This window comes from Bos indicus, chromosome 25, assembly GCF_029378745.1.
Source record: "Bos indicus isolate NIAB-ARS_2022 breed Sahiwal x Tharparkar chromosome 25, NIAB-ARS_B.indTharparkar_mat_pri_1.0, whole genome shotgun sequence".
Taxonomy (NCBI): domain Eukaryota; kingdom Metazoa; phylum Chordata; class Mammalia; order Artiodactyla; family Bovidae; genus Bos; species Bos indicus.
This window is the reverse complement of record NC_091784.1, coordinates 24,382,440-24,405,875: the sequence shown is the minus strand read 5'-3', so window position 1 is coordinate 24,405,875 and position 23,436 is coordinate 24,382,440. Positions and strand designations below refer to the sequence as shown.

Below are 23,436 nucleotides of genomic sequence, written 5' to 3'. Positions count from 1 at the left end.
TCAAAGACTCCTACTGGCAAGAGAGAGAGAAAGGGACTTAATTCCTGAATTTCACTAACTTCCCTTTTACAGGTGCAATCGCTAGAACATTAAGATGCATACACCTGCTTGCCAGCTGACACATTTATCTGTGAGCATCCTTTCAAACTCAGGAGGAAGCAAGCTAGGACAAACCCTCTTGCCTTCCACCACTCCTGGCTATTACTGAGCTGGCTCAAGCAAGATTCCAACTATGAAGTATCTACAAAGCTGGTGCCCCACTGAGAAGAGACCCATGCCTGGGCATCGGACGGAAGTTGGAGAGTTCCACAAGACTCTTTTAGTGCTGGCTGGAAGACAGGTGTAGTGGCCCAGAGCACAGATACTGGTGTCAGGAAGACCCAAGCTTGAGTCCTAGACCTGCCACCCATCTCTTCTCTGTGTGCCTCAGTTCTCTGTAAAAGAGCAGCAAAAATGACATCTACCTGAGTAATGAGAATTCTATGGGGAAATGCAATATCCCTGGGCCAACAAGGTACTTGTTACTTTTTATTTGGAAGCATAAATGCTCTGGACCACAGGTTTAGGGGCTTATCCTGTCCCATGTCCTGCATGGAGACATGCAGACATGTTAAATATCTTGGCCTCTTGGCCTGTTACTGTTTAGTTGCTCAGGCATGTCTGACTCCCTTGTGACCCTATGGACTGTAGCCTGCCAGGCTCCTCTGTCCATGGGATTTCCCTGGCAAGAATTCTAGAGTGGGTGGCTATTTCTTTCTCCAGAGGCTCTTCCAAACCCAGGGATCAAATCCGTGGCTCCTGCATTGGCCACTCTTTACCCCTGAGCCACCAGGGAAGCCCCCATCTTGACCTGTTGCTGCTAAGTTGCTTCAGTCGTGTCCGACTCTGTGCGACCCCAGAGACAGCAGCCCATCAGGCTCCCCCATCCCTGGGCTTCTCCAGGCAAGAACACTGGAGTGGGTTGCCATTTCCTTCTCCAATGCATGCAAGTGAAAAGTGAAAGTGAAGTCGCTCAGTCGTGTCCGACTCTTAGCGACCCCATGGACTGCAGCCCACCAGGCTCCTCCATCCATGGAATTTTCCAGGCAAGAGTACTGGAGTGGGGTGCCATTGCCTTCTCCGATCTTGACCTGTAGAAGGCAGCAAAAGCTCAACTTTCCAATAGGTGCTGTCCACAAGCATGGTGCTGAAACAGATTTCTAGTTTTACCTTCAGGACTAGCACTCAAGGCTGTCTCTGACTATCATGTTCACAAGCCTCTACTTGGCCAGAAATCAATGGAAAGAGGACTTACATGAGTGTCAAGAATAACGCCCAGGGTGTTTCCCATGTCAAAGATATGCTTCTCTCCCTCTTTTCAGTTCAGTTCAGTGGCTCAGTCGTGTCCGACTCTTTGCAACCCCATGAATCACAGCACGCCAGGCCTCCCTGTCCATCACCAACTCCCTGTCCATCACCAAGTCTGAGTTCACTCAGACTCACATCCATCGAGTTGGTGATGCCATCCAGCCATCTCGTCCTCTGTCGTCCCCTTCTCCTCCTGCCCCCAATCCCTCCCAGCATCAGAGTCTTTTCCAATGAGTCAACTCTTTGCATGAGGTGGCCAAAGTACTGGAGTTTCAGCTTTAGTATCATTCCTTCCAAAGAAATCCCAGGGCTGATCTCCTTCAGAATGGACTGGTTGGATTTCCTTGCAGTCCAAGGGACTCTCAAGAGTCTTCTCCAAAACCACAGTTCAAAACCATCAATTCTTTGGCGCTCAGCCTTCTTCTAAGTCCAACTCTCACATCCATACATGACCACAGGAAAAACCATAGCCTTGACTAGACAGACCTTTGTTGGCAAAGTAATGTCTCTGCTTTTGAATATGCTATCTAGGTTGGTCACAACTTTCCTTCCAAGGAGTAAGCATCTTAATTTCATGGCTGCAGTCACCATCTGCAGTGATTTTGGAGCCCCCAAAAATAAAGTCTGACACAGTTTCCACTGTTCCCCCATCTATTTCCCATGAAGTGATGGGACCAGATGTCATAATCTTAGTTTTCTGAGTGTTGAGCTTTAAGCCAACTTTTTCACTCTGCACTTTCACTTTCATCAAGAGGCTTTTTAGTTCCTCTTCACTTTCTGCCATAAGGGTGGTGTCATCTGCATATCTGAGGTTATCCCTCTTTTAGGATTATTTTAATAAGTATTAGTCACTCAGTCATGTCCGACTCTTTTAGATTCCATGGACTGTAGCCCACCAAGCTCCTTTGTCCATGAAATTCTCCAGACAAGAATATTGGAGTGGGTAGCCATTCCTTTCTCCAGGAGATCCTCCCAACCAAGGGATCAAACCCAGGTCTCCTGCATTGCAGGTGGATTCTTTACCACCTGAGCCAACAGGGAAGCCCAATGGTTAACACCAACTTTTGGTTCACAGCTTGATCCCCTCCTCAATTTCTATACATCTCATGCTCTGATCACTTGTAACTCTTCTTTCCTCTTCAAGCACCTCACATTCACTCATAACTCCATGCCTTCTGTGCACACGGACTGCTTTACTCAGGCTGCTCTCATCCCATTCTTTGCCTAGAAAATTTCCTTCAAGGTCCAGATGACAATTTCTACAAGTCATTCTCTGAACCTCCTCAGCCATATAAACCTATAGCACTTTACATCAAATTATTGCACTTGTAACACCGTTTTGTGTTCATTTAATCACTTGAAAAAAACAAAAGGTATTGTCACAAAAAGTAGGCACTGGGGATTCAATGGTGAGCAAGGAATAGGCACTGCCCTTAAGAAGCTCACTGTCTAATTAGAGCAGACTTAGAGTAAGCTTAGAATCAACAGGTTAAATCCATGAAGCAGTGAAGTGTATAGAACAGGCATATCTGATGCATGACAAGAGGAATGAAGAAGACTTTTCAGTGGAAGTGAAATCTACATTAAGACCTAGAGGATTACTTAATTGGATTAAAAGGAAAGGGAAAGCCAGTATACAGTGGAGATTTATGTCTCAAAATTTGTCAAATATAATACCTGACAAATTGTCCAATGATCCTATAGACACCAGACTAAGATGAAACAATAGTTAAGTCAGAACTTCTTTTCACTGAAATCACGTAGATCACTGCATATCAAATTTTAATGGTGTACAAATAACTATGTACTATATAGTCTTTTTATATAAAATTCTAGGCAAGGCAAACATAAAGCTGACATGAATTATATTTCTTAGGAGGGGACAGCAAAGGAACACAAGGAAACTTTCGGGGTGATATAAATGTTTTATACCTTGATGGTACACGTGACTGTATATATTCATCAAAACATGACAATTTAACACTTGCATTTTGTGAACTGTATTAACTGTAAAGTATACTTCAATAAAATTGATTTTTAAGGGCGTAATAAAATATTTAATGTGTATAAAAATATAGGACATGGCCCAGGATTCTGCATCTTTAATAAGCATCTCTAACAAATTGGATATGGTCTAAGAACAACCCTTTCAGAATGCTGATGGAGTGATCATCTACTCAGAGTCATATTCGGGAAGGTCTCTGGTTGTGCAATACATGACCTTGCTCAAGATGTTATCAACAACATATCTGTGGCCAAAACTGTCCATTGCCCTTTAGTCTTTCTTCCACTTTTAGTAATAGAATTCTCGTTTTTATTTGGGTACATAGCTCCTTAGCCAAAAGACTATTTCCCAGCCTCCCTTGCAACTAGACATGGCCATGTGATTATGTCCTGGCCAATGAGAAGTGTTCCTCAAGATTTCCAGGAAGACTCCTATAAAAGGAAGAAATGTGTCCCATATTTTCTCTCCTCTATTCCTCCCACTTAGAGTATGAATGCAATGGCTAGAGTCGCAGCAGCTGTCTTGAACTCTGATGCAGCATGTTAAAGACAGAGAAACACCTGTTTAAAGGAGCCTGAGTCCCTGATGGCCATGGAGAATCTATAGACTATGCTACAGCAAGCTCAACTCTGGGATTTCTTTTATGTCTTATTTTAAGTCACTGTTATTTGGGACATTCCTACTATATGCACCTGAACCTTTTCTCTCTCATATATGCCATTTATTAATTTTGTATTTCACACCAAGCTTGCTTTATTACCCAGTGTGCTGGATGACAGAATTAAATTTCAGGCAAATCCCTACACCCACTAAAAATACAACTATAAAAAATATCTGGGGTGTGAAGAAAAAGGAAAAGGAACCCTCCTACACTGTTGGTCCAAATGTACATTGAAAAGAACTATGGAAATTCCTTAAAAAGCTAAAAACAGAGTTACCATATGATCCTGCAACCCAATTCCTGGGCATATATCTGAAGAAAATTCTAATTTGAACAGATACATTCACCCCAATGTTCACAGCAGCACTATTTAGAATAGCCAAGACATGGAAGCAACCTAATGTCCACTGACAGAGGAATGGATAAAGATGTGGCATATATAATGGAATATTACTCAGCCATAAAAAAGAAACAATGCCATTTGCAGCAACATGGATGGACACAGAGATTATCATACTAAGCAAAGTCAGGCAGAGAAGAACAAATATATGATATCACTTATGCTTAGTCACTCAGTCATGTCCAACTCTCTGTGATCCCATGGACTGTAGACTGCCAGGCTTCTCTGTTCATGGGATTTCCCAGGCAATAATACTGCAGTGCGGAGCTATTCCCTCCTCCAGGGAATCTTCCCAACCCAGGAATCAAACTCCTGCATTGCAGGCAGATTCTTTACTGTCTGAGCCACCATATCACTTACAGATATAATCTTTAAAAAATGATACAAATGAACTTATGTACAAAACAGACTCACAGACATGGAAAACAATCTTATGGTTACCAAAGGGAAAAGGAGGGGGAGGGATAAATCAGGAGCTTGAGATTAACATATACACACTACCATATATAAAACAGATAAAATAACCAGGACATACTGTATAGCACAGAACTATATTCAGTATCTTATAATTACCTACAATGGAAAAGAACCTGAAAAAGAATGTGTGTGTGTGTGACTGAGTCATTTTGCTGCATACCTAAAACTAACATTGCATTGTTAGTCAACTATACTTAAATTAGAAAAAATGGTTAAATAAAGATATCTGGTCAAAATTGGGACAAACGGAAATGTCTACTGGGAATCCTAGTTGACCACAGGCTCATTTTTAGTCAACTTTGTGATATAGATAATTTTTAAAAAATAAATTCAATGTCAAATTACATTAGTGGGTTAAAGGAGGTAGAGTATAAAGAACAAAGAAGATGAGCCTTCTAAAACAGGCATTTTAGACAGTAGATGGAATATTGAATTTATTTCTGAACATTTCTTTTGAAGAAGAATGTTGACAAAACTGAGGTGATCCAGAATGGAATAGAGAGGATGGTCAAAGGCCTAGAAAATGTCAACTAGACATTTAGTCTAGAATTTGGACTACCTAAACTGGAGAAGGGAATAATGGGATGGGATTACACAAATGATGGGAAAAATCTGCAAAGCTACCATGTTCTAGACTCATTCTGAGTAGCTAGAGAAGAAGGAGGTAGAACTGCATGTGAGAGTCAAAGGAAACGAGTATAAGACCCATCAAACAAACAAAAAAAGATTAACTGTCTTACAAAATATTGACTTTTCTGATATGCTGATTGATTAATTGATTTACTCTTCACCTTGTGCCCAAAATAAATATCTAACGTTTTAAAATGATTATGTGATAACACTCTTCTGATCGCTTTATATGTATAATTCATTTGATTCACACATCACTCTTAAGTAGTTACTATTATTATCCCTATTTTTATGGATGAGCAAACTGAGAAAGAAAAGTCCAATAACTCACCCAAGGTCACACAGACAAGAGGATGGATTCAACAGCCAAGATTCAAAGGCAAGTGTACTGGCCCTGGAAGCCCATGTGTTTATCATCAGACAGCTCCATCGCTTCTTCCTTGCTGAAATATGCAAGGCTTCCTATAACTGTCCTGTTACTGGAGCAGACCATAATAGTTAACTGTCTGGAATGCTAAGGTGATAACTGGGTATTGTGGACCCCTGACACCTTCAACGACTTGGGATTTGGGGAAGCCCAGTGGGATTCCATGGAACTGTGGATATGCTGGGTGTGTAACATGGGGAGTTTGATGTGAATGTAAACCTAACTGGAGGGTAGTTCAAGACAAGCATTAGAAATCAGAGGCACACATGTGTCACAAATATCAAAGCTAGAGATAAACAATCTGAAATCCCTCTTTGGATATGTGACCAACGAAGCCATGAAGCACTCACATTTGAGAAGGTAGAAAGCAGAGACCGAGGAAGGAAGATGCTAAGGTTTAATCATGGATTAAGCCATGCCCTGCACACAGAGACAGGAAAGAAAAGCCAAAAGCAGCTAATCATGGAAATAGCCTCATGCTCCTGAAGACAATACAAACGTCTTTGAAACACTGGGAAGTGAGATCTCTGTTGCTTCTGTTTGCCTGGAATTCATCCCCCCTTACTCTTCCAACAGCCCCCTACATTTTCCTCTGGAAACCATCCCGCTCTGTCATCTTCTCCTGATGTGGCTGACCCCGCTCCTTGGGGAATACGAGGTTGCCCATGTTTCAAAGCTGGTCAATAAGAAAAGACTTTGCCCTGATTCCCCACAGTTGCTTGAGAGTAAACGTAAGACCCAAGTGGGTCCAGTGAGAATCAACACTGAAACATTTGTTGGAAATATTAGGAAAGACATTTTCCCTTTACTACCCAGGGGACTTAAGCCAGTAAGATGAACCCATGGAGCTACCAGGACCATCTTTGCTGCTCTGCAGAGAGCTTGTCCATAAACAAATAAACATGTCAGAAAGTAAAACCAAAGGACTGGGTGGGATGGAGAGGGGGTCATTTGTGCATTAGATTTTGCTATCTGAATATTTACCTATATTCTCTGGATTTTGTTGGCTATGTGAGCAAATAAATTCTCCTTTGCAGTTGGTTTCTGTCATTTTCCACTGAAAGTGATGGCCAGTATATGATCTATGTTTCAGAGACCTCTTTCATATGTACCCATGCCTCTCTCTGCCGTGCTGTGCTGTGCTAAGATGCTGCCGTCGTGTCTGACTCTTTGCGACCCTATGGACCATAGGCCATCAAGCTCCTCTGGAGTGGGTTGCCATGCCCTCCTCCAGGGATCCATGCCTCTCTACTACATCAGAAACCCCTTGAGAGCAATAAATGTGCTTCCTCACATGGCAGCACCAAGCACAGGGCCAGGCACATTCTTAGCAAGAACAAACCTCACGGAATGATTTTGAACCAATTAAATGAAATAATACTGGTAAGAGGGTGCTATAAGCCACAGAGCATTGTTTTTAACTATTATTTCAAAGAAAGATGATACAACAGCCTCTCTTTATTTTTTAAGCTTACCGAACATGAAGTTCAATCCAGTTCATTAAGAAGTAGTGCCCTCAAAGTATCTGTTCAGCTACATATAATCCTACCCATCTTGGCTCACTGCCTTCCCCCTCCTCTTCTTTCTGGAATGCACCTTTTAAGGAAATGGAGAGCTGGTACTTAAAATCAAATCTTGGCAAGGTACATGTTTTCTTTTATACAAAAACAAAACAAAAAAGACTGAGGAGGAGTACATCATTTTTTTTTTTTGGAGTACATCATTTAAAGTAAAGAAAAAAAACAATTTATGATCCATCTCTGATGTTCAAATGCAAAATGGGATGGAAAAATGTCTGTGTATAATGAATTCTGCAACATTTGCTAAAGTCCTGCAAGAGAAGGAAAGAAGACAAACGATTCAAAAATAGAAATCTCCTCAAATATTTTTCACAAAAGGAAACTACACACACACACACACACACACACACACACACACACACACAAACTGTATAGTATAATCAGAAATGTAATAGGGACTGACTCAAGACAGAAACTAAAAATCTGTGATAGGCTCAATAATGAGAAACTCTCACCATATCTTTCAACTCTCTCCACTCATATACTCTCTCTTTCCCTGGATCTGAGCAGAGATTAAAAAGTAAATAATAAGAGGGAAGGAAACCCTACCCAGTATAGCAATTAGGAACAGTGGGTTTGGCTATTATATATAAAATAGACCAACAACGAGGTCCTATTGTATAGCATAGGGACTACATTTAATATCCTGTGATGAACCATAATGGAAAAGAACACAAAAAAGGATGTATATGTGTGTATAACTGAGTCACTTCACTGTACAACAGAAATTAACACAACATTGTAAATCAATTTTACTTTAAAAGAAAAATGTGGGTTTGTGAGAGCAAGGAACATGCGAGTCCCTGGCTCTGGCACTGTGACCTCAGACAAGTCACCCCACCCCTCTGAGCTGGATTCCTCATCTATACCAGGGTTAACACAGTAGCACCCTCGTAGGTTGGTGGGTTAGCTTGAGAAAATGGCATGGAGAGTGCCTGAAGTGAAGTGAAGGTCGCTCAGTCGTGTCTGACTCTTTGCAACCCCATAGACTATAGTCCATGGAATTCTCCAGGCCAGAATACTAGAAGGGTACCCCTTCCCTTGTCCAGGGGATCTTCCGAACCCAGGAATCTAACCCAGGTCTCCCTCATTGCAGGCAGATTCTTTGCCAGCTGAGCCACAGGGGAAGCCCAAGAATACTGGAGTGGGTAGCCTATACCTTCTCCAGTGGATCTTCCTAACCCAGGAATCGAACCAGGGTCTCCTGCATTGCAGGCGGATTCTTTACCAACTGAGCTATGTGCTCACCACAAAGGAATTCTCATTCTTTAAATCATCCTTTCATTGTGCATGGCTTAAAATCAGCGACCATGACATCAACAAGCCTTCTTTACAGGAAGGGAGCCACAACCAGAATACCTGGTTTCCAACTGTGGCTCTAACTATGTATCCCACCTTAACCAAGTTAAATTCACCCTCTTGCAAAAGAGTCACTCAGAACCTAATATCTTTGAGGCTCATTCCATCTAACAGGCTCGACCTGTTCAGAGCAGCCAAGTATTTATCTTATGGGAACTGGCAGAAATGTGTCGTTGGCTTAGAAGGAGCCCGGAGCACTAGTTAAACAGTCTCTCCTGAGTCTCCTCTCTTCCTTTCTGAAGGAAGAGGTGCTGATACTTTAGTCACCTCAACCACAGGAAGAGGCCAATGCATCTTTGCTCCCCTGTAATCAAAAGGTCTGTGAACTCACACTGGAAATCTCAAAGAACGCTTAAGTGGAAAAGACATCTTTCAATGACCAACATCATAATCCTCCCCACGTCCTGCCATCCCAAATAGAGACATCCAGGGAGTCGTGGGCCATAAAGCACTTTTCAGGAAGCAATCAGCTTAAGACATCACCCATCCAATTCACTTTGACAGTGATGAGCAACGACACTGTTCCTTAGAAAACAGAAACAGGAATGGCAGGTCACTACGACAGCCAACTAACTATTGGCGAGGCTTTTGAGTCGCTTCTTTTCTTTTTTTAACTGTGTCATTCACCAAAAAGGAGACAGGGAAAGTGGGCAAGTTAAAAGCAGCTCCCTATCTAATTGGAAGCTTGAGGTAATTAGCAGACAATTCTGAGACTTTGTTCATTTGTTCACTTATTCAATAAACACGTAAGAATGAGGTTCTGTTCTGGACGCTGAGGACACAGCAATCAACAAAACAGGTGAGAGCCTTGCTCTCAACGCATATGCTAGTGGAAGGACACCAACCAAAATTAATTAAGTAATAACGCTGATCTTTTCCTATCAGTGTTTTCATTTTCTCTGGCTAAATACCTAAGAGTGATATTTGTTAAATTGCTGGATCACACAGTAGTTCTGTTTTTAATTTTTTGAAGAACCGCCATGGAAGCAACCTGAGTGACATGTCCATCAACAGATGAGTGAATAAAGATGATGTGGTGTGTGTATGTGTGTGTGTGTGTGTGTGTGTGTGTGTGTGTGTGTGTGTGTGTGTGTGCATACACTCAGCCATAAAAAGAGGGATGAATTTTTACCATTTGCAGCAACATAAATGGACATGGAGGATACTGTGCTTAGGGAAATGTCAGAGAAAGATAAACACTGTACGTTTTCAATTACATATGGAATCTAAAAATAAAAACAAATATAACAAAAGAGAAACAGACCCACAAATACTGAGAACAAACTAGTGACTACAGAGGGGAGAAGGGTATGGGGGAGGGGCATCACAGATGAAGGGGATCACGAAGGACAAACCACGAGGTATAAAATAATTTACAAAGATGTAATGGACAGCACAGGGAATATAGTCAACATTATATGGAGCATAATCCACAAAATCTTCAGTCCCTATACTGTACAGTTGAGACTAATGTAATTTTGTAAGTCAACTATACTACAAGGAAAATAACAATAATCAGGTAAACAAAAAAGATAATCTCAAGCTTTGACAATTACTGCAGTGGGAATAAACCAAGCGGTATGACAGAAAGTGACCCGGGCTGGAAGGAGCAGGGCTACAGCCAAGGCAGGCAGGTAGGCTGTGCTCTCAACACTTCTAGAAGATACTATCCATTCTGCGACTGAGTGACAAGGGAGAGAGAGCCAAGAAAAGTCAAGGGCAAACGCCGCTGACGTCAGGCTTCCTCGAAGGGAGTGCTATTGGCATTTGCGTGGGATCGTTTTCCTTGTGTGGGTCTGTCCTGACCACTGCAGGACACTTAGCACCCTGACCCCACCCAATATCTTTTTTTTTTTTAGTTATATTAAATTTCTTTTGCTTCCCCAGTGGGTGCAGTGATAAAGAATCCATCTGCCAATGCAGGAGACAAAAGAAATGCGGGTTCGATCCCTGGGTCAGGAAGATCCTCTGGAGAAGGAAATGGCAACCCATTCCAGTATTCTTGCTTGGAAAATTCCATGTTCAGAGGCACCTGGAGGGCTATAGTCCACAGGGTCACAAAGAGTCAGACACAACTGAGCGTGCGCACGCACACACACACAAATACATATTGACAAGCTGATTTACAATGTGTGTTAGTTTCAGGTGTACAGAAAGTGATTCATGTGTGTGTATATATATACACACACACATACAAACACATACATATGTGTATACACACACATATCATGTGTATATACATACATATGTGTATATATATCTGAATCTATGCATATATATATATTCTTTTTCAGATTCTCTTATAAATTATTATAAAATACTGAGTAGAATTCCCTGTTTCCTGTGCTTTACAGTAGATCCTTGCTGCACAAGAAATTCTTAAAAAATAATAACAGTAAAAGCACCTGGGCCCCCTGAGAACTCATTGTAACTTTTTTTTATTGTAGCGTAGTTGCTTTACAATGTTGTATACAAGAGTTAACTAATGAGAACCGACTGTGTAGGGCTGGGAACTCTACTCAATGCTCTGCAGTGACCTAAACTGCAGGAAATCCAGAACAGAGGGGAATCTATGTAAACATACAGCCGACTCACTTTACTGTATACCACCCACCCAATCTCTATAGGGTCCCCGGTGTAGTCACTGGGGTAGCAAAAAATGTCCCCGCTCCTTTCCCCAAAGGAAGGGCCATCACACCCCTTGTTGAGAACCACTGATACAGGAGAGAACAAAGGCCAGGGCCCCCAGTTAGAAAGAAGCCTGGGCTGTGTAATGAACAGGGAGAAGGCTGGTGTGCCTGGCACATAATGAGCGATGGGGAAAGAGGCGAGAGTTGACTTTATGGCCATAGATGCTTAGCTGCGGCAGACTGAGTTTGCTTGCTGTCAGCTGGGGAGATTTCATGTAGGAGAAAGAGGATGAGCGGAACGCAGAAGTTACCCACACACTTTCTGAACCACATCAGAAAAGGGGACATGATTCTATGGGCAATTAGATGACATTTTGCTGCCCCAGTGCTGCAATTAGCAAAGCTGGGAGGAGCAGAGGAAGCTGGGCAAACTACCACAGTTCATTAATCCTAAAATGTGTATTTTTAATTCACATTTTAACCTATCTGAAATTAAAATGTGTGTCACAGTTATCATCACATATTGTCACTTCCCGAGCCTGTGCGTCAAAACCAACAGCAGCCTGCAAAAAAAGTTCTGGGGACAAGGATGGAGTGCTCTTTAAGAAATGCTGCCAGGGCAACCGCCTGGGTGAAATAAGAACTATACCGCAAGGAACATGCAAGAGAAAGACATTGCAAACTGAGGGTGGCTTAGACGGGTCACACTGAATAGGAAATGTTAAGGAGTCCACGGGCCAATTTAGTTCATTTGTTTTTTTTACTGATGTTTGAACGCAGGAGACTGACGGATGATAAATGTTCAAGCATAAGAATGCTCTTTCCAATAAATACAAAAATTTTTAAATTCTAAATGTAAAAGTACTACTGTGACAGTTTAATTTGCAATGCTCTATTCCTAGTGATCCTAAGGGTAACAGGGGACAGGATAGATTCAAGGAAATCTGAGAACCTTTACTGAACATCCAGTGGGTGCCAGGAATTTTATATATGCTATACAACACGTGATCTCACAGCAACTGTCCTAAATCCACACAGTGAATTTTGCTTCAGACACTAATAAGCAACTTCCTGTGGCCTGCTTTCTTTTCTCACTTCAAATGAACCACATCCAATATTTAAGGGGCCAAGGTCACTCTGCAGGGACAAGATGACCAAGAGTGATCACATCTTCAAAGACAGGTTCTAACATCATTTTGGATCGTCACTCCAACCAGGCTTCTCACTCCGCCTTTGTGATGGTTCATGTTAAGCATCAACTTGTTTGGGCAAAGGGATGCCCAGATAGCCAGTACAACATGATTTCTGGATGTGTCTGAGTGTGTTTCCAAAAAAGACAAGTATTTGAATCACTAGAACTGAGCCAAGAGAAGCCACTCTCACCAGGGTGGGAGGGTATCATCTATCCTTTTGAGAGCCTGAAAAGAACAAAAAGATGGAGGAAATGGACTTCCCTGGTGGTCCAGTGGTTGGGAGTTCGCCTGCCAGTGCAGGGGACATGGGTTCAATCCCTGGTCTGGGAGGATTCCACATGCCATGGAGTGACTAAGCCTGAGTGTCACGATTACTGAGCTTGCACTCTAAAGCCCAGGAACCACAACCACCGAAGCCAGGCACCTGGAGCCTGTGCTCCAGAACAAGAGAAGCCACACAACGAGAAGCCCATGCACCACAAGTAGAGAGGAGCCCCTGCTCGTCGCAACGGAAAAAGACCCAGTGCAGCCAAAAACAAATAATTTAAAAAAAAGAAAAACCAACAACTCCGCTTTAAAGAAAAAAAGATGGAGGGCAAATCTGCTCTAGGCTTGAGCTGGGATGCCCACCTTCTCCTGCTCTCAGACACTGACACTCCTGCTTCTTGGGCCTTCAGACTCGGAATGAATTACGCACCACCAGCTTTCCTGGTTCTCTGACTTGGAGGTGGCACATCATGAGACTTCTTGACCTCTGTAATCACATGAACCAATTCCTATAATAAATTAACATCTTCCTATAAGTGATGTAGAGACACAGATACAGGTACAGATAGAGATTACTCCAGCCCAACTCCAGACACAGATAGATAGAGGTAGAGGCATGCATTCAGTCTTCTTTAAAAAGAAGGCTGAGCACCGAAGAATTGATGCTTTTGAAGTGTGGTGCTGGAGAAGACTCTTGAGAATCCCTTGGACAGCAAGGAGATCAAATCAGTCCATCCTAAAGGAAATCAGCAGGGGGGCAGTGGTGCAATGGATAATATGTCTGACTACCGATCAGAAGATTCTAAAGGAAATCAGCCCTGAATATTCATTGGAAGGACTAATGCTGAAGCTGAAATTCCAATACTGTGGCCACCTGATGCGAACAGCTGACTCATTGGAAAAGACTCTGATGCTGGGAAAGATCGAAGGCAAAAGGAGAAGAGGGTGGAAGACGATGAGATGGTTAGATAGCAACACCTACTCAATGGACATGAGTTTGAGCAATCTCCAGGAGATAGTGGAGGACAGAGTTGCCTGGCATGTTGCATTCCACGGGGTCGCAGAGTCGAACACGACTTAGTGACTGAACAACAACAAACAGGCGTAGTTAGAGAGAGAGAGAGATCGAATACTATTGGTTCTGTTTCTCTGGAAAACCTGAATACAGCTTTGGAAATATCCTTTCCCACTCCAGTACTCTTGCCTGTAAAATCTTATGGATGGAGGAGCCTGGTAGGCTGCAGTCCATGGGGTCGCTAAGAGTCGGACACGACTGAGCGACTTCACTTTCACTTTTCACTTTCATGCATTGGAGAAGGAAATGGCAACCCACTCCAGTGTTCGTGCCTGGAGAATCCCACGGACGGCAGAACCTGGTGGTCTGCTGTCTATGGGGTTGCACAGAGTTGGACACGACTGAAGCGACTTAGCAGCAGCAGCAACTGCTCAGACACCACAGGAAGGTGGTATCTCAGAGGCCACTCTGAGGCAGGAAGGGATACAACCTGCACTCAGACAGATGGAGAATGTTTCCTAAGAATCATTGCAAACTGGAATGGAACTTAATGATTAATAATAATAAAAAAAATTCAACTGTTACATAAAGATTTTAGGCAAAGACTTTGACCCATTAAAGCCTCTCTGCCTAGGTTTTATTCTGCAATCTCTAGTAATTAGTACCCCAACTTTCGTTTGGGGAACAGCCCTGCTTCCTCTTGGTCTGTGTTGTTCAGGGCAGGATGCCTCCAGCCCAGCTCCAGGGATGGCAGGACACCTGGTCTGTGCCATTAGGTTTATAGTGATTGGTTCAGGGATGTGTATGTTACCCATCAGAGCCAATGAGAACCACCTTTGGAACCTCTGCTGAATCTTCTTGAGAAAGCCACATTCCCTCTCTTCCACTGTGGGAGGGCCATCTGAAAGTAAGCCTGGAACTATTGGCAGCCACCCCATGAAGGAGGCCTGTCTCAGAACGAAGCCAGCACAGAGCAGAGCAAGGAAGTAGAGACAGACAGGGCCTGGATGGTTTTGAATCCCTGGATGCAGCTGTGCCTGAAACCACTGCAGGATGCTAGATTTTTCACTTAGTTAAACAAATCAATTCCTTTCTTGGGGAAGGATGATGTCACTTGCAAAATACGGAGCTCTGACTTACAAACATATAGGCATCCCTCATTTTCAGAAGGCAATGGCAACCCACTCCAGTACTCTTGCCTGGAAAATCCCATGGACGGAGGAGCCTGGTGGGCTGCAGTCCATGGGGTCCCTAGGAGTTGGACACGACTGAGTGACTTCACTTTCACTTTTCACTTTCATGCATTGGAGAAGGAAATGGCAACCCACTCCAGTGTTCTTGCCTGGAGAAGCCCAGGGACAGAGGAGCCTGGTGGGCTGCTGTCGATGGGGTCGCATAGAGTTGGACACGACTGAAGCGACTTAGCAGCAGCAGCATTTTCAAAAATTTGCTTTATGTCACCTTGCTTTTACAAAAGACCGATACACTGGTATCGCAAAGAGTTGGACACAACTTAGCAACTGCAAAACAACAAAAGTTACCTATTTATGCTAACTGAAAGAAATTCTAAGAGGATTTTTCACTGTTATGAAAAAAGGTAAAAAGCAAAAATACCATCCAGGGTTTGTTTTACTGCAAGTTCAGCCATTATAGAGGCAGAAATCATCCCCTGCAGTGAGGAGGCACCACCAACCGCCTTCCCCGGGAACCACACTCAGCATCTCAGCCTCAAACCGCCATGGCTCTGAACTGTGTCCATGAACACCTGTGCTTTACCTTAATTGATTTTGTGCATCAACAAGCAGAATGTGTCCTAAGGTAACTTGCTTCTTCGCCTCACACCACTTCAGTTTACAAAAAGGTTTCATGCTCTACTTTCAGATAGCAGGGGAATCCTGTTCACTACTAGACCCTGGAGGGCTGGTGGCTTAAATGTTCAAGCAGGTAGACTGTGTCGGCCTCTTACCCGAGGTTAGGATGAGACTTCTTCCACAAGAGTGTAAGTGACTAAAGGCAATGCCCTTCCATGCATGGACCCCACTGTGCATTGAACAACATACACAGAGGACACAAAGTGTATTCACTGCAATATCCTAGGAAATCAGTTACATTGCCAAGGGTTTTCTAGATCAAAGCCTGACTCAGAATTCACGAAGCACACTCCACAGTAGACAGGACTCCTGGTAAGGTCAGCCTTCCATAGCCTGGCATGAATGTCCCAGGGAGAATAATGTAAGAAATAGAAGAAAACTCGACTGGGCCAATGAAGCTACTAGTCCCTTCATCATTCCCATTATAAAGCCTGAAATCCACACCAACAGGTGCTCCCTTTGGCTTCTAGCACTCTCTCTCTCCCCCAGAGATTTATGGTGGGATATGTTTGTGTCACATAGGAAGGGTCACCTGAATTCACTAGCTCACCTGTCCAGATCACACGGGGCTGCTCATTACACTAGCTGCAGCCTCCTAGAAGAATCAGAAAGGCCTGGGATTGTCGGCTTGTTTGTGGCTCCACCACCTTGTAAATTCCCTAAGGAAGAGAAACTATGTCTCCTTGGGCTCCACTGTACTCCAGCATCTCATATAGTGCCTGGAACACAAGCACACAATCAATATAGGTGGGAGTTAGAACCTGGTTTCTGGTCCTAAACCTGCCAAGTCTACACACCCATTTATGCCACACTCCTCTGGGGCCCTGGGTCCTCATTCCCACAAATGAGGAGGTGGGCCACTGAGATTTGAGATCAAAGCCAGGAGTCCTGCACAGCTGGGTGCGTTTGCCTCATCATGCAATTTTACACTTTGGTAACAATCTAAATTCTAAATGGCTTCCCTGGTAGCTCAGATGGTAAAGCGTCTGCCTACAATGCAGGAGACCCAGGTTCAATCCCTGGGTTGGGAAAATCCCCTGGAGAAGGAAATGGCAACCCACTTCAGTATTCTTGCCTGGAGATTCTCATGGATGGAAGAGCCTGGTAGGCTACAGTCCATGGGGTTGCAAAGAGTCGGACACAACTGAGCGACTTCACTTCACTAACAATCTAAAAAGCCGGGAGATTTCATATGAAAATTCATATTTGTGATTTTGGAGGCTCTGGCAACACAGAGTCCACAGTGCACATGCAGTGAAGGGCCAGCGAGAGTGAGGGTTGTGCCACTGGATGGATGGAGCCTGAAATCTTCCCCCTCCGCAGTCCCCATGTGATTGATCCCTGCACTGAGGCTAAGGGTCAGCTGTTCATGATCACATGACTGTGCTTTCTTTTAGTAAATAAATATCTATAAAGACAGACCAAGAGAGCCATGTTTTTAAAAATGTTTATAATACAGAGAGCACGATCCTTTGTAGGAGCGAATTTAACCTTCATATAATAATAATACACCCTCATGCTGCTGCTAAGTCACTTCAGTCGTGTCCGACTCTGTGCAAACCCATAGACGGCAGCCCACCAGGCTCCCCAGTCCCTGGGATTCTCCAGGCAAGAACTCTGGAGTGGGTTGCCATTTCCTTCTCCAATGCATGAAAGTGAAAAGTGAAAGTGAAGTCGCTCAGTCGTGTCCGACTCTTAGCGACCCCATGGACTGCAGCCTACCAGGCTCCTCTGCCCATGGGATTTCCCAGGCAAGAGTACTGGAGTGGGGTGCCATTGCCTTCTCCAATACACCCTCATATAATAACAATTATAATATATCCATCACCTATGCAGCAACACTAGGGACGCCAAGTACCATTCTAAGCACATTACATTCATTTAACCCATTCAAGGCTTCCCTGATTGCTCAGTTGGTAAAGAATCCACCCGCAATGCGGGAGACCTGGGTTCAATCCCTGGGTTGGGAAGATCCTCTGGAGAAGGGAAAGGCTACCCATTCCAGTATTCTGGCCTGGAGAATCCCATGGACTGTATAGTCCAAGTGTTGCAAAGAGTCAGACACGACTGAGTGACTTTCACTTTCAAGCACTTTCATTTAACCCATTTAGTCCTTATAGAAACTTTACCTATGAATATGAGATAGATACTATGGCTATCCAAATTTTTAAAAGGAAGAAACAGAGGCTCAGAAAGGTTCTGTAATCTAAGATCACACGGTCAGTGAGCAGCCTCTAAGCCTGGAACCCAGGCAGCCTCCACACACCCATCATATGCCACTGCCACGTGCTTTTAAGCTCAAAGGACCAAGCCAGACTTTTGTACTCACCTATTAACCAGTTTAGTCTCCTCTGCTTCCCCACCATTTTTCAGAAAGGGAAACTGAGTCTGATGGGAAGTTATTTTTTCCCCAATTTTCCCAAAAATTCATACCAAAAAAAAAATGGGGAGAGGACAGAGGCCACAATCCAAGCCAACCAACTTCCAGCATTGCTTTTTTTTCTAATACCAGGAATTTTAGTCCTAGAGCCTAGGCTGGAGATAAATTCTCATGTAGCTTCTTCAGGATCCTAGAGAACGGAGTCATTTTAGAAAGTCTCACTCACTACCTCATTGCTACAGGACCAGGCTTGAGGATCACGGACCTGAGGAAACAAGTCCAAGCACAGGGGCCATCCAGTGTCGCCTCGCGCATGGGAGTTTCCTGGCGGACAGATGGCTCCCAGTGAGCTCCTTGTACCATGCCCTAAGATGAAAAGAGAATATGTAACAAACTCAGTTACTTGGGCCCAGGCTCAAGATGTATGGAGTCAAGATTACTCAGAGGTACAATAGCCAAAGACACTAAAGAGTATCTTACATCACCAATGTACTGGCACTTCTAAAATAATAAAATGTGTGTGCATCCATCTTGATAACCTCTAAAATATATCATCCACTGTTTCCAGTTCCCCATACCTTGGAGGAAGAGGAAGTCTAGACTCTAGAAATCCCCTCCATGGGATGGATCTCAGAGACTGTCTTATTGGGAAGGCATCTTTCACCTATAAATCTAGAAGGTAAATACAGAAATCCTTACCTCAGTATCAGTTTAGTAGCAGAATGTAACATCTTTACTACTACTACTGATGCTGGCAACAAAGTCCTTGTTACATCAGATCAGATTAGATCAGATCAGTCGCTCAGTCGTGTCCGACTCTGCGACCCCATGAATCGCAGCATGCCAGGCCTCCCTGTCCATCACCAATTCCTGGAGTTCACTCAGAATCATGTCCATCGAGTCAGTGATGCCATCCAGCCATCTCATCCTCCGTCGTCCCCTTCTCCTCCTGCCCCCAATCCCTCCCAGCATCAGAGTCTTTTCCAATGAGTCAACTCTTCGCATGAAGTGGCCAAAGTACTGGAGTTTCAGCTTTAGCATCATTCCTTCCAAAGAAATCCCAGGGCTGATCTCCTTCAGAATGGATTGGTTGGATCTCCTTGCAGTCCAAGGGACTCTCAAGAGTCTTCTCCAACACCACAGTTCAAAAGCATCAATTCTTCGGCGCTCAGCCTTCTTCACAGTCCAACTCTCACATCCATACATGACCACAGGAAAAACCACAGCCTTGACTAGACGGACCTTTGTTGGCAAAGTAATGTCTCTGCTTTTGAATATGCTATCTAGGTTGGTCATAACTTTCCTTCCAAGGAGTAAGCGTCTTTTAATTTCATGGCTGCAGTCACCATCTGCAGTGATTTTGGAGCCCAGAAAAATAAAGTCTGACACTATTTCCACTGTTTCCCCATCTATTTCCCATGAAGTGGCGGGACCGGATGCCATGATCTTTGTTTTCTGAATGTTGAGCTTTAAGCCAACTTTTTCACTCTCCACTTTCACTTTCATCAAGAGGCTTTTGAGTTCCTCTTCACTTTCTGCCATAGGGTGGTGTCATCTGCATATCTGAGGTTATTGATATTTCTCCCGGCAATCTTGACTCCAGTTTGTGTTTCTTCCAGTCCAGCGTTTCTCATGATGTACTCTGCATATAAGTTAAATAAACAGGGTGACAATATACAGCCTTGACGAACTCCTTTTCCTATTTGGAACCAGTCTGTTGTTCCATGTCCAGTTCTAACTGTTGCTTCCTGACCTGCATACAAATTTCTCAAGAGGCAGATCAGGTGGTCTGATATTCCTATCTCTTTCAGAATTTTCCACAGTTTATTGTGATCCACACAGTCAAAGGCTTTGGCATAGTCAACAAAGCAGAAATAGATGTTTTTCTGGAACTCTCTTGCTTTTTCTATGATCCAGCAGATGTTGGCAATTTGATCTCTGGTTCCTCTGCCTTTTCTAAAACCAGCTTGAACATCAGGAAGTTCACGGTTCACATATTGCTGAAGCCTGGCTTGGAGAATTTTGAGCATGACTTTACTAGTGTGTGAGATGAGTGCAATTGTATGGTAGTTTGAGCATTCTTTGGCATTGCCTTTCTTTGGGATTGGAATGAAAACTGACCTTTTCCAGTCCTGTGGCCACTGCTGAGTTTTCCAAATTTGCTGGCATATTGAGTGCAGCACTTTCACAGCATCATCTTTCAGGATTTGGAATAGCTCAACTGGAATTCCATCACCTCCATTAGCTTTGTTCATAGTGATGCTTTCTAAGGCCCACTTGACTTCACATTCCATGATGTCTGGCTCTAGGTGAGTGATCACACCATCGTGATTATCTGGGTCGTGAAGATCTTTTTTGTACAGTTCTTCTGTGCATTCTTGCCACCTCATCTTAATATTTTCTGCTTCTGTTAGGTCCATACCATTTCTGTCCTTTATCGAGCTCATCTTTGCATGAAATGTTCCTTTGGTATCTCTGATTTTCTTGAAGAGATCCCTAGTCTTTCCCATTCTGTTGTTTTCCTCTATTTCTTTGCATTAATCGCTGAAGAAGGCTTTCTTATCTCTTCTTGCTATTCTTTGGAACTCTGCATTCAGATGTTTATATCTTTCCTTTTCTCCTTTGCTTTTCGCTTCTCTTCTTTTCACAGCTATTTGTAAGCCCTCCCCAGACAGCCATTTTGCTTTTTTGCATTTCTTTTCCATGGGAATGGTCTTGATCCCTGTCTCCTTTACAATGTCACGAACCTCATTCCATAGTTCATCAGGCACTCTATCTATCAGATCCAGGCCCCCAAATCTATTTCTCACATGGCTATGTACTAAGCAGCCAAGGCTTTCCTGGTGGAAAGTCTTACTAGCTCTACCCTGCAAATCAGCATAACTATCCAGTAAAATAGTTACTATTGTTACCCTGCTGTAATTGACGAGGAAACAGACAGCCTGAAGGATTAGATGACACATCCCAAGTCCCACGGCTAGGAAGCATCAAGAGCAAGATCGACAAGTAAAATGCATAGCCTCCAATAACCCACACAACCTTGCCTCCTTCCAGAAATCTAACTGATCTTATTCATGCAGTGGGATGCTTTGGGGATTGTTATTCCATCAGCCAAGACTGCATGACCCTATTGCCAAAACCCATTTCTTAATGCCTCTTCAGGGTGTCAAGAGCCCCATGGGGTCACTCAGGCTCTACCCATCCACTGTGCCATTCAGAATGCCAGATGAAGGTCAATGGGTACCAGTGTGAATAGCCAAGGGGAAAAAAAGCTTGTTGTTCTCCAGTGCTTGTTAGCACAAAAATAATCATTCATTTCCTACTGTTTGGGTGGCAGGGTTACAAGGATCAGCCCAAGAGATGGCATATCAATGCAGTTCACCAAATGAGTCATCAGAATGAGAATATCCATTTGTTGGAGCAGACATGTGTTGACAGAATTCATCCAATGTAAAAAGGTAGCTGATGTAAACTGCCTCCCAAAAGTACCACCTGTTCGGCAATCTCTCCTGATGTTCATCTGCTGTCCTGGGTTTGAGGAGCTGGGGGGGGGGGGGGGGGTGGGCGGGCAGGGAAGGCAGTGAGAGAAAGGAAAGGAGAGGGAAAAGCTACAATATTTTCTTTAGAATATTTGTTTTAAAGACATAAGTTTCAAAACTGGAAAGCCTGATCCAGTTGCTTTGACTGCCACTTATTCCCTGGATCCTAAAAGAGGGCAGGCCATCTCTAGCAGGCCTTGTGGGTTTTGCAGTGTTTCTACCCCAATCTTGGATCAGGCGAGGCCACGTGGAAATGCAGCAATATGATGGAAGTGCTCCTTTGCAAACATTATGAAAAGTGTTATCCTCCCATAATAGACTCTAACCAAATGGCCTGCTCACTGTGGGACAGCAAAGTGACCAAAGCAAACCTCCTAACAGCCTCCAAGCAAGTCTTCAGGTTTGCGTGTAATGGAAGAAAGCATCTTTATTTTCCCCAGAAGCTTACACTTGCCTGACCTACAGTCCGTGCTGGGATGGGAGTGCATTAAAGGGTTAACTCAGGAGGTTTGCAGGCCCCAAACCCTGCACACTCCAAAGAAAAGCCTGACCCTTGACCATGCCCTGGGAGGTAAACTCTGAACCCTTGGAATAAATACCCCACCTGAGAAGGGTCTGTATAACTGAGACATTGGAACATGCCAGTTTATGCTAACACTGTGATGTACAGTGAACAGCTGTTTTTGTGTGGGCCATGCCAAATCAGCTGGATCTTTGGAGGGGCGGATCTTGGAGGCTGAGTAGCTATGGTCTATGCACAGGCACTCCAGGCCTAGGTGACAGGTCCCCAGCACGATTCCTGGACAGCAAGCCTCGGTGAGCATCCCTGGTTGGCACCACTTAGCACATCTGTCACTGTTGCTGGGAGAATTCGTGCTGTCTGTGCGGCTCCACTGGGAGGACACATATGGAAGCCTGGGTCTGGTTTCTCCTGGACTCTGCCCTCTGTGTCTTTGTCCTTTGCTGATTTTAACATGCATCCTTTCAGGACTCTGAGAATAACAGCTTTTCTGAGTTCTGTGAGTCCTGCTTGCAAACCACCAAACAGGAAAGTGGTTTTGGAGATCCCCCAACTCAGGAAGGGAGGGAGAACAGGAGGGAGGGAGGAGGGAGAAGGGGAAGAAGCAAGGAAGGGAGGAAGGGAAGGGGAAGAGGAAGGGAGAGGCAGGAAAGGAGGAAAAAGAAACAAGAAGAAAACAAGCCAAGAACTGTTCAAATGTCAAATCTCTCACTGTTTGGGCTCAAAGTAACAACAGGAAAGAAAATACCATGTATACAAGCTCCTCAAAAGACAAAGAAAATAGATAAAAATCAGAGGCTGCCAGTGCAACACCCAGGGCATCATTGAAGACTCCAGCATGCACTCATCCATCGAGATTGCTTTGTCTAACTGTTTCCCCAGTATAATGACTAACCTCCACCTTTGGGAAATCCTGACTATTCCCTTTTGATGAAAACACTCCACTTCAGAAATAAAACTTTCAGAAGTGATCTGGGAGAGACTAAAACAGATTATAGCATTGAATAATGCTTTTTTTGTGGTCAAACAAGAGAATCAAACGGATTTCTGCCTATTTCTGCACCACCAAGACCACTGCACACCCACCTCGAAGGCTCTGGCAAAGCGGAGGGGATACACTCCACGCCTGGACCTG

The 23,436-nt window shown here is 43.8% G+C and overlaps 1 protein-coding gene and 1 non-coding gene across 2 annotated transcripts in view; one reads left to right on the top strand and one right to left on the bottom strand.

Moving 5' to 3' along the window:
- Positions 1-23,436, bottom strand: part of HS3ST4 (heparan sulfate-glucosamine 3-sulfotransferase 4) — a 496,822-nt gene that overhangs the window by 433,398 nt on the left and 39,988 nt on the right. The window lies entirely within an intron of this gene.
- Positions 16,822-16,893, top strand: TRNAC-ACA (transfer RNA cysteine (anticodon ACA)). The gene has a single exon. It is a non-coding gene; the product is annotated as a tRNA-Cys (tRNA).